General features: G+C 48.9%; 1 protein-coding gene across 1 annotated transcript in view; it reads left to right on the top strand.

Annotated features, from left to right (window-relative positions):
• The window catches only part of LOC139264140 (leucine-rich repeat and death domain-containing protein 1-like), a 136,122-nt gene that overhangs the window by 49,880 nt on the left and 75,702 nt on the right, over nt 1-10,540 (top strand). The gene's annotated exons all lie outside the window — the stretch shown is intronic.

The following is a 10,540-nucleotide window of genomic DNA, read 5'->3' as shown; positions in this document are numbered from 1 at the left end:
TGACCTGACGTTTTCCCCAACGGACGGCAAATCTGTCAAAAGGTTGGTAAAATTATAAGTGCCTGCTTTTAATCCTCTTAAGAAGCATTCATCTACCTCCTAGCTGTCTTAATTAACTGGCCCGCCGCTTGCTGTCGGGTCTGCAATTCGCACACAGTGCTGACAAGTCAGAAACTGACATGGAGGCGGGTTTAGAACTGGATCCCGTCCCATTGTCAATCTCGGCCTTTTTGACAGCAGGCCCGCCTCTAAACACACACTTTCAGGGCTGGGAAGAGTCCTGCCAAGGTATGAATTATAATTTAAATGGAGAAAAATTGAAAGGTGCTGCAGTACAGAGAGACCTGGGGGTCCCTGTGCATGAAACACAAAAGTTAATATGCAGGTACAGGAAATAATCAGGAAGGCAAATGGAATGTTGGCTTTATTGCAAGGGGAATAGACTATAAAAGCAGAGAAGTCCTGCTACAATTGTACAGGGTATTGGTGAGGCTCTACCTGGAGTACTGAATGCAGTTTTGGTCTCCATATTTAAGGAAGGATATACTTGCATTGGAGGCTGTTCAGAGAAGGTTCACTAGGTTGATTCCGGAGATGAGGGTGTTGACTTATGCGGATAGGTTGAGTAGGTTGGGCATATACATGTTGGAGTTCAGAACAATGAGAGGTGATCTTATTGAAACTTATAAGATAATGAGGGGGCTCGACAAGGAGGATGCAGAGAGGATATTTCCACTCTAGGGGAAACTAAAACTAGGGGACATAGTCTTAGAATAAGGGGCCGCTCTTTTAAAACTGAGATGAGGAGAAATTTCTTCTCTCAGAGGGTTGTAAATCTATGGAATTCTCTGCCCCAGAGAGCTGTGGAGGTTGGGTCATTGAATATATTTTTGAGTGATAAGAGAGTAAAGAGTTATGGGAAGCAGGCAGGGAAGTAGAGCTGAGTCCATGATCAGATCAGCCATCATCATCATCATAGGCAGTCCCTCGGGATCGAGGAGGACTTGCTTCCACTCCCAAAGTGAGTTCTTTGATGGCTGAACAGTCCAATACGAGAGCCACAGACCCTGTTACAGGTGGGACCGACATTCGTCGAGGGAATGAGTGGGTGGGGCTGGTTTGTCGTGCGCTCCTTCCGGTGCCTGCGCTTGACCTCTTCACGCTCTTTGCGTTGAGACTCGAAGAGCTCAACGCCTCCCGGATGCACTTTCTCCACCTTGGGCGGTCTTCGGCCAGGGTCTCCCAGGTGTAAGTGGTGTTGTCGCACTTTACCAGGGAGGCTTTCAGGGTGTCCTTGTAACGTTTCCGCTGCCCACCTTTGGCTCGTTTACCATGAAGGAGCTCCGCATAAAACATTTGCTTCGGGAGTCTCATATCTGCCATGTGCACTATGTGGCCTGCCCAGTGAAGCTGATCGAGTGTGGTCAGTGCTTCAATACTGAGGATGTTAGCCTGGACAAGGACACTGATGTTGTTGTGCCTGGCCTCCCAGGGGATTTGCAGGATCTTGCGGAGACATCGTTGGTGATATATCTCCAGCGACTTGAGGTGCCTTCTGTTATGTATGGAGAAAGAGTCAGGCTGAACACTGTGAGCTCAAAGTGAAGTGTGACCTTAGTCTTTATTGCAGGTCTCCAGAGTGCCTCTCCAACCTGTGAGGCCTCCTTAAATACCTGTGCTCCCAAGGGATTATGGGATCCCTTGGGACTCCAGGGGATGAGCCCTCTGGTGGCTGTACAGAGGAAATACAAGTTGACATATATAACAACACCCCCCCCCCAAAGTCAATAGTGTAACTATTTACAATGTGAGTCGATCTAGGGCCCTTCTTGCCCTAGTTGATTGTCTCGGTGTGAAAGCTGGTGTTGTTGAATCATTTGTTGGGCCCTCGCTGGGCTGCTGTGCAGCTGGCCTTGCTGGGCTGCCTGGTGTGATGGGTTCTACTGGGCTGCTGTGGATGATGGGTTCTGCTTCGTGGTCAACCGTGGTGCTGGTTGTCACTGGTGTGTATGTTGGGGGATCAAAAAAGGTAGGGTCCAAGGTGGGTTGCTCAGGATAGTCTGTGCATCTGAGTTGATTTGGTCCAAGTGTTTCCGGTGAATGAGTCCATTTGAAAGTTTGACCCGAAACACCTGCTCCCCTCTTTGACCATGACAGTGCCGGGAAGCCACTTGGGACCTTGTCCATAATTCAATACAAATACAGGATCGTTGATTTCAATCTCGCGTGACACATTTGCACTATCATGGTATGCACTTTGTTGAAGCCGCCTGCTCTCTACCTGTTCATGTAGATCAGGGTGAACTAACGAGAGCCTTGTCTTAAGTGCTCTTTTCATGAGCAGTTCAGCAGGTGGGTTCCCACTGAGCGAGTGGGGTCTCGTGCAGTAGCTAAGCAGGCCGCGGCATAGGCGAGCCTGCAGTGAGCCTGCAGTTACCCTCTTCAAGCCTTGCTTGATGGTTTGCATTGCTCTCTCTGCCTGGCCATTTGATGCTGGTTTAAAAGGGGCAGAAGTGACATGTTTGATCCCGTTGCGGGTCATGAATTCTTTGAACTCAGCACTGGTAAAACATGGCCTGTTGTCGCTCACCAGGACATCGGGTAAGCCGTGAGTGGCAAACATGGCCCGCAGGCTTTCAGTAGTGGCAGCAGACATGCTAGCTGACATTCAATCCACTTGGAACACGCATCTACAACCACAAGAAACATTTTGCCCAAGAACGGGCCTGCATAGTCGACATGTACCCTAGACCATGGTTTAGAGGGCCAAGACCATAAATTTAGCGGCGCCTCCCTGGGTACATTGCTTAGCTGCGAGCATGTATTACATCTGTGAACGCAGGACTCTAAGTCTGCATTGATACTGGGCCACCACACGTGGGATCTGGCTATCGCTTTCATCATCACGATGCCTGAGTGGGTACTGTGGGATTGATGAAGGTGTCTCTGCCCTTCTTGGGGACCAGACCACTACTCGATTGCCCCACAGAAGGCAGTCTGCTGTATAGATGTTTCATCTTTGCGCCGCTGGAACGGCTTTATCTCTTCGTGCATTTCCACTGGGACACTGGACCAGCTCCTGTGAAGCACATAGCTTTTGACTAGAGATAATAAGGGGTCCTGGCTTGTCTAGGTTTTGATCTGCCGGGCAGTGACGTGTCATTGCTCACTCTCAAATGCTTCCATAACCATGGCTAGATCTGCGGGCTGCGCCATTTCCACCCCCGTGATGGGCAATGGCAGCCTACTGAGAGCACAATTTTCTGTGCCTGGCCTGTGGCGGATGGCATAGTTGTATGCAGACAACGTGAGCGTCCATCTCTGGATATGGGCCGATGCAATGGTATGTCTCCCTTTATTCTCGGAAAACAGGGATATAAGTGGCTTATGGTCGGTTTCCAATTCGAATTTTAGCCCAAACAGGTATTGATGCATTTTCTTTACCCCATAGACACACGCTTACGCTTCTTTCTCAATCATGCTGTAGGCTCTCTCATAAGCAACTGGTTGCAGTTCCCCGAAATCATTAGCTTGTTGCAATACACACCCAACGCCATATGACGACGCATCACATTCTAGTACCAAATGCTTACATGGATCATACAACACAGGCGATCTGTTTGAGCATAACAATTTTCTCGCTTTTGCAAAGGCATTTTCTTGGCTTTTGCCCCAAACCCATTCATCCCCTTTCCATAGTAAGACATGCAGTGGTTCTAACAGTGTGCTGAGACCCGGTAAGAAGTTACGAAAGTAGTTCAGGAGTCCCAGAAACGACCGCAGTTCAGACACGTTCTGTTGCCTTGGTGCATTCTCAATTGCCTCCGTCTTCGCATTGGTAGGCCTGATGCTGTCTGCTGTAATTCTCCTTCCCAAGAACTCCACTTCAGGCACCATGAAAACGCACTTCGAGTGTTTTAACCTGAGCCCCACACGGTTGAGTTGACTAAGAACCTCCTCCAGGTGCTGCAGATGCTCGACTGTGTTCCGACCTGTGACCAAGATGTCGTCCTGGAAGACCACAGTGTGCAGGACCGACTTCAGTAAGCTTTCCATGTTTCTCTGGAATATCGTTGCCGCTGATCGGATTCCAAACGGGCATCTGTTATAAACAAAAAGACCTTTGTGTGTGTTGATGCAGATGAGGGACTTCGATGATTCCTCCAGTTCCTGCATCATGTAGGCTGAAGTCAGATCCAGCTTCATGAACGTATTTCCTCCCGCCAGCATTGCAAAGAGGTCGTCGGCCTTTGGTAGTGGGTATTGGTCCTGCAGGGAGAAACGATTGATAGTTACTTTGTAATCGCCACAGATTCTGACAGTGCCCTCTCACTTGAGGACTGGGACGATTAGACTGGCCCACTCGTTGAACTCGATCGGTGAAATGATGCCCTCTTTTGCAGCCGGTCTAGCTCGATCTCTAACCTTTCTCCCATCATGTACGGTACTGCTCTCGCCTTGTGATGGATGGGTTGCGCCCCCGGAATTAGGTGGATCTGCACTTTTGCTCCTTGGAATTTCCCAATGCATGGTTCGAACAGCGAAGGAAATTTGTTTAAGACCTGGGCACACAAAGTGTCGTCAGCGAGCAATAGCGTCGGACGTCGTCCCAGTTCCAGCGTATCTTTCCCAGACAACTCCTGCCGAGCAGCGTGGAACCATCGCCTGGTACCACCCAGAGTGGTAGCTTGTGCACCGCTCCATTGTAAGAGACCTTTACGGTAGCACTGCCGATTACGGGAATCAGTTCTTTCGTGTAAATTCTTAGTTTTGTGCGAACTGGAGTTAAGACTGGCCTTGAAGCCTTGTTGCACCACAGTCTTTAGAAAGTCTTTTTGCCCATGATGGACTGGCTCGTGCCCGTGTCCAGCTCCATTGACACTGGGAGTCCATTTAGTTCAACATTTAGCATTATCAGGGGACAATTCGTGGTGAATGTGTGCAACCCATGTACCTCTGCCTCCTCGGCCTGAGCCTCTGGTTCATCGTGATCCTCCCTGAATCTGTCCTCCTCTGCAACATGGTGGTTTGCAGGTTTAGCAGGATTTGCAGCTCACCTGCATACTCGTTGGAGGTGTCCCATTGTTCCACTGCTCTTGCAAACATATCCTTTGAATCGGCATGAATAGAAATGATGATCACCTCCGCAGCACCAATGGCCTTGCATTCATCACCCTTGATGGTGGACTCTGAGACATCTGCGGACGTGCAGCTCCAGGTATGTGTGACCGGACCTGTACGTTATGATTCGAAAACAACATCACTTTGTTCATAGTACTTGTAGCAGCACTTGTGTGCTGAGAGATTTGCTTAGTATTGTCACTGGTGGCAATGAACACCTGGGCTATCGCTATGACCTTACTCAAGGTTGGGGTCTCTACAGTCAAAAGTTTGCGAAGTATGGTTTCGTGGCCAATTCCAAGTACGAAAATGTCTCTGAACATATGCTCCAAATGTCCTTCAAATTCGCAATGTCCTGCAAGGCACCTTAGCTCGGCGACATAACTCGCCACTTCCTGGCCTTCAGACCTTTTGTAGGTGTAGAACTGGTACCTCGCCATCAGAATGCTTTCCTTCGGGTTCAAATGCTCTCGGACCAGTGTGCACAAATCATCGTACAATTTCTCCGTGGGTTTCGCTGGAGTGAGCAAATTCTTCATGAGGCTATACATTGATGCCCCACAGATGGCGAGGAGGATCGCCCTTCATTTGGCAGCGTTCGCTTCTCTATATAGCTCGTTGGCCACGAAATATTGGTCGAGTCACTCCACAAAAGTTTCCCAATCATCTCCCTCCGAGAATTTCTCCAGGATGCCCAATGTTCTCTGCATCTTTGGGTTCGCTATCTGTATCTCGTCGCCTGTTGTTATGTCTGGAGAAAGAGTCAGGCTGATCACTGTGAGCTCAAAGTGAAGTGTGACCTTAGTCTTTTATTGCAGGTCTCCAGAGTGCCTCTCCCATCTGTGAGGCCTCCTTAAATAGCTGTGCTCCCAAGGGATTAACACCTTCTATACATCGTCCATGCCTCAGATCCATACAGGAGGGTGGATATTACTACAGCCCTGTAGACCATGAGCTTGGTGGCAGATTTGAGGGCCTGGTCTTCAAACACTCTTTTCCTCAGATGGCCAAAGGCTGAACTGGCACACTGGAGGTGATGTTGAATCTCCGCATCAATGTCTGCCTTTGTTGATAAGAGGCGCCCGATATATGGGAAATGGTCCACGTTGTCGAGGGCCGCGCCGTGAATCTTGACAATTGGAGGGCAGTGATGAGCGGCGGGGACAGGCTGGTGGAGGACCTTTGTCTTACGGATGTTAAGCGTAAGATCCATGCTTTCATATGCCTCAGTGAATACATTGACTATATCCTGGAGTTCAGCCTCAGAATGTGCACAGACGCAGGCATCGTCCACGTACTGCAGCTTATCGACAGAGGTTGGGGTCATCTTGGACCTGGCCTCGAGGCGGCGTAGGTTAAACAGCTTCCCACTGGTTCTGTAGTTTAGTTCCACTCTAGTAGGGAGCTTGTTGATTGTGAGGTGGAGCATGACGGCCTGACCAAGAACGGGGAAACACTCATCAAGGACACCGAGGCTGTCCGGGCCCAGTGGAAGGAGCACTTTGAAGATCTCCTCAATCGAGACTCTGCTTTTGACTCGAGTGTTCTCGACTCATCCCACAGCATGCAACCCGCCACCAACGCAGTGAAACTCCTATGTTGCACGAGGTAGGCAAAGCCATAAAACAGCTCAAGAATAACAAGGCTACGGGACGGATGGAATCCCTGCTGAGGCGCTAAAGTATGGTGGAGAGGCGCTGTTGGTGCAGATACATGACCTCATCTCTCTCATCTGAAGGGAGGAGAGCATTTCGGGAGATCTCAGAGATGCAGTGATTGTGACCATTTTTTTAAAAGGGGACAAGTCCGACTGCAGCAACTATAGGGGAATCTCCCTGCTATCAGCCACTGGGAAAGCTGTCGCTAGAGTTCTCTTCAACCGTCTTCTCCCTGTGGCCGAGGAGCTCCTCCCGGAATCACAGTGCGGATTTCGTCCCCTACGGGGCACAACTGACATGATCTTTGCAGCACGACAGCTGCAGGAAAAATCCAGGGAGCAGCACCAGCCCTTATGTATTGCCTTTTTCGATCTTACAAAGGCCTTTGACACTGTCAACCGTGAGGGTCTATGGAATGTCCACCTCCGTTTTGGATGTCCACAAAAGTTTGTCAACATCCTTCGCCTGCTTCACGACAACATGCAGGCCATGATCCTTACCAACAGATCCATTACAGACCCAATTCACGTGCGGACCGGGGTCAAACAGGGCTGCGTCATCGCTCAGATCAGCCATGATATTATTGAATGGCAGAGCAGGCTCAAGGGGCCACATGGCCTACTCCTGCTCCTATTTCTTATGTTCTTATGTTCTTATGTTTTGAAGTGGGCTGGCTGACACAGCGGCAGATTTCAGGATGGCTCAGAGCTCACAGGTTCTCAGGCATGGCACTGGAGGTCCTGGAGGATGTTCAGAGGAGGAAGGATGGCCTGTACCCGCAGGGGGAAAGGTGTCCATCTCACCCTCTTGTCCCTCTCTACTCCTCAACCTCTTCCCCCTCCTCCTCTTGTGGCTCCTGAGCTTGACCCTCTTCCACAATTGCTGGTGGTAACAGCTGGTTTCTCATGATCGGCAGATTTTTGTGCATGCAATGAGTCACCATGAATCAGGAGCCTTCCTGTCTTTCTCTCCTCCAGCAGCTGGTGCTGCTCTGCTTGGCATCATCTTCTCCTCCCATTCCTCCTCCAGACCAAGGGGGACCCGGAGCAAGATACCGATGACCAAACACTCCCTTTCTCCTGGTGACTCCTATAAATTATCCAATAACGGAGAGTAGCATAGCACTTACTTTTTTTCGGTGAAGTCCTCAGAGTTTCCGGAATAAATATTGATAAAGTGTTGGTGAAGTCTTGGCAAAGTGTCCCAATGTATTTCAAATGTCCAGCAGCAAGTGAACAGTAAAAGATGATATACCTTTAAGTAGTGCTAGAAATCCTCAGCAATGACCAATTCAGGGAGGAGCAGCGAGGAGCGAGCAGCGGCCTATAAAGGCCCAGCGGCGGTCCCAGGTCGGCGGCAGTTCGGGGAGGAGCAGCAAGGAGCGAGCAGCAGCCTATAAAGGCTCAGCTGCGGTCCCAGGTCGGCGGCAGTTCGGGGAGGAGCAGCTAGCTGCAGCTGGTGCAGGGTCAAAAGTAAGAAAGAAGTAAAAAGTAATCAAAGTGTGACGTCACAGCCAAGAGGGTAAGTGATTGGCTGATTGAGTAGTGAGTAGTTTTTTTTTCTTTTTTCTTATCTTTTTTCTTTTTCTTATCTTTTTTCTTTTTCTTATCAGTAAGAAACCTTTGTTGTTATCAATTAAGGTAATCTAAGGGTTAAGTCATGGCAGGAGAGCCCAGACCCGTGTCATGCTCCTCTTGTGCTATGTGGGAAATCAGTGACGCTTCCAGTGTCCCTGACGACTACATGTCCTGATAGACCACATTGCAGCACTGGAGCTGTGGATGGATTCACTCTGGAGCATCCGCGATGTTGAGGATGTCGTGAAGGGCACGTTTAGTGAGTTCGTCACACCACAGGTAAAGGTTACACAGACAGATAGGGAATGGGTGACCATCAGGCAGAGCAGTGGAAAGAAGTGCAGGGGTCCTCTGCGGTCATCTCCCTCCAAAACAGATACACCGTTTTGGGTACTGTTGGGGGAGATGGCTCATCAGGGGAAGGCAGCAGCAGCCAAGTCCATGGCACCAGGGATGCCTCTGCTGCACAGGAGGACAGGAAAAAGAGTGGGAGAGCTATTAGTGATAGGGGATTCGATTGTAAGGGGAATAGATAGGAGTTTTTGCGGCCACAAACGAGACTCCAAGATGGTATGTTGCCTCCCTGGTGCAAGGGTCAAGGATGTCTCGGAGGGGGAGGATGAACAGCCAGCTGTCATGGTATATATAGGTACCAACGATATAGGTAAAAAATGGGATGAGGTCCTACAAGCTGAATTTAGGGAGCTAGGAGTTAAATTAAAAAGTAGGATCTCAAAGGTAGTAATCTCAGGCTTGCTACCAATGCCACGTGCTAGTCAGAGTAGGAATTGCAGGATAGCTCAGATGAATATGTGGCTTGAGGAAAGGTGCAAGAGGGAGGGATTCAAATTCCTGGGATATTGGAACCGGTTCTGGGGGAGGTGGGACCAGTACAAAGTGGACGGTCTGCACCTGGGCAGGACCGGAACCAATGTCCTAGGGGGTGTGTTTGCTAGTGTTGTAGGGGAGGGTTTAAACTAAAATGGCAGCGGGATGGGAATCTATGCAGGGAGAAAGAGGGAAGTAAAAAGGGGGCAGAAGATAGGAAGGAGAAAAGCAAGAGTGGAGGACAGAGAAATCAAGGGCAAATAATCAAAAAGGGCCTCATACAGCATAATTCAAAAAGGAAAAAGAGTGTTAAAAAAACAAGCCTGAAGGATCCGAGTCTCAATGCGAGGAGCATTCATAATAAGGTGGATGAATTGACTGCGCAGATAGCTGTTAACGGGTATGATGTAATTGGGATTACGGAGACATGGCTCCAGAGTAACCAAGGCTGGGAACTCAACATCCAGGAGTATTCAATATTCAGGAAGGACAGACAGGAAGGAAAAGGAGCTGGGGTAGCTTTACTGGTTAAAGAGGAGATTAACACAATAGCAAGGAAGGATATTAGCGTGCATGGGTGATGTGGAATTTATATGGATAGAGCTGCGAAACAACAAAGGCAGAAAAGGTAAGTGGGAGTTGTGTACAGACCACCAAACAGTAGTAGGGAGGTTGGGCATGGCATCAAACAGGAAATTAGGGACACGTGCAATAAGGGTACAGCAGTTATCATGGGTGACTTTAATCTACATATTGATTGGGCTAACCAAACTGGTAGCAATACTGTGGAGGAGGATTTCCTGGAGTGTATAAGGGATGGTTTTCTAGACCAATATGTCAAGGAACCAATTAGAGAGCAGGCCACCCTAGACTGGATCTTGTGTAACGAGAGAGGATTAATTAGCAATCTGGTCGTGCGGGGCCCCTTGGGGAAGAGTGACCATAATATGATAGAATTCTTCATTAAGATTGAGGGTGACATGATTAATTCAGAGACTAGGGTCCTGAACTTAAAGAAAGGAAACTTCGACGGTATGAGACGTGAATTGGCTAGGGTAGACTGGAGAATGATACTTAAAGGGTTGACGGTGGATAGGCAATGGCAGACATTTAAAGATCACATGGATGAACTAGAACAATTATACATCTCTGTGTGGCGTAAGAATAAAAAAGGGAAGGTGGCTCAACCGTGGCTAACAAGGGAAATTAGGGAAAGTGTTAAATCCAAGGAAGAGGCATATAAATTGGCCAGAAAAAGCAGCAAACCTGAGGACTGGGAGAAATTTAGAATTCAGCAGAGGAGGAGTAAGGGTTTAATTAGGAAGGGGAATATAGAGTATGAGAGGAAGCTTGCAG

This window comes from Pristiophorus japonicus, chromosome 5, assembly GCF_044704955.1.
Source record: "Pristiophorus japonicus isolate sPriJap1 chromosome 5, sPriJap1.hap1, whole genome shotgun sequence".
Classification (NCBI taxonomy): domain Eukaryota; kingdom Metazoa; phylum Chordata; class Chondrichthyes; family Pristiophoridae; genus Pristiophorus; species Pristiophorus japonicus.
The sequence above is the reverse complement of the archived record's forward strand: the minus strand, read 5'-3'. Positions and strand labels throughout refer to the sequence as shown.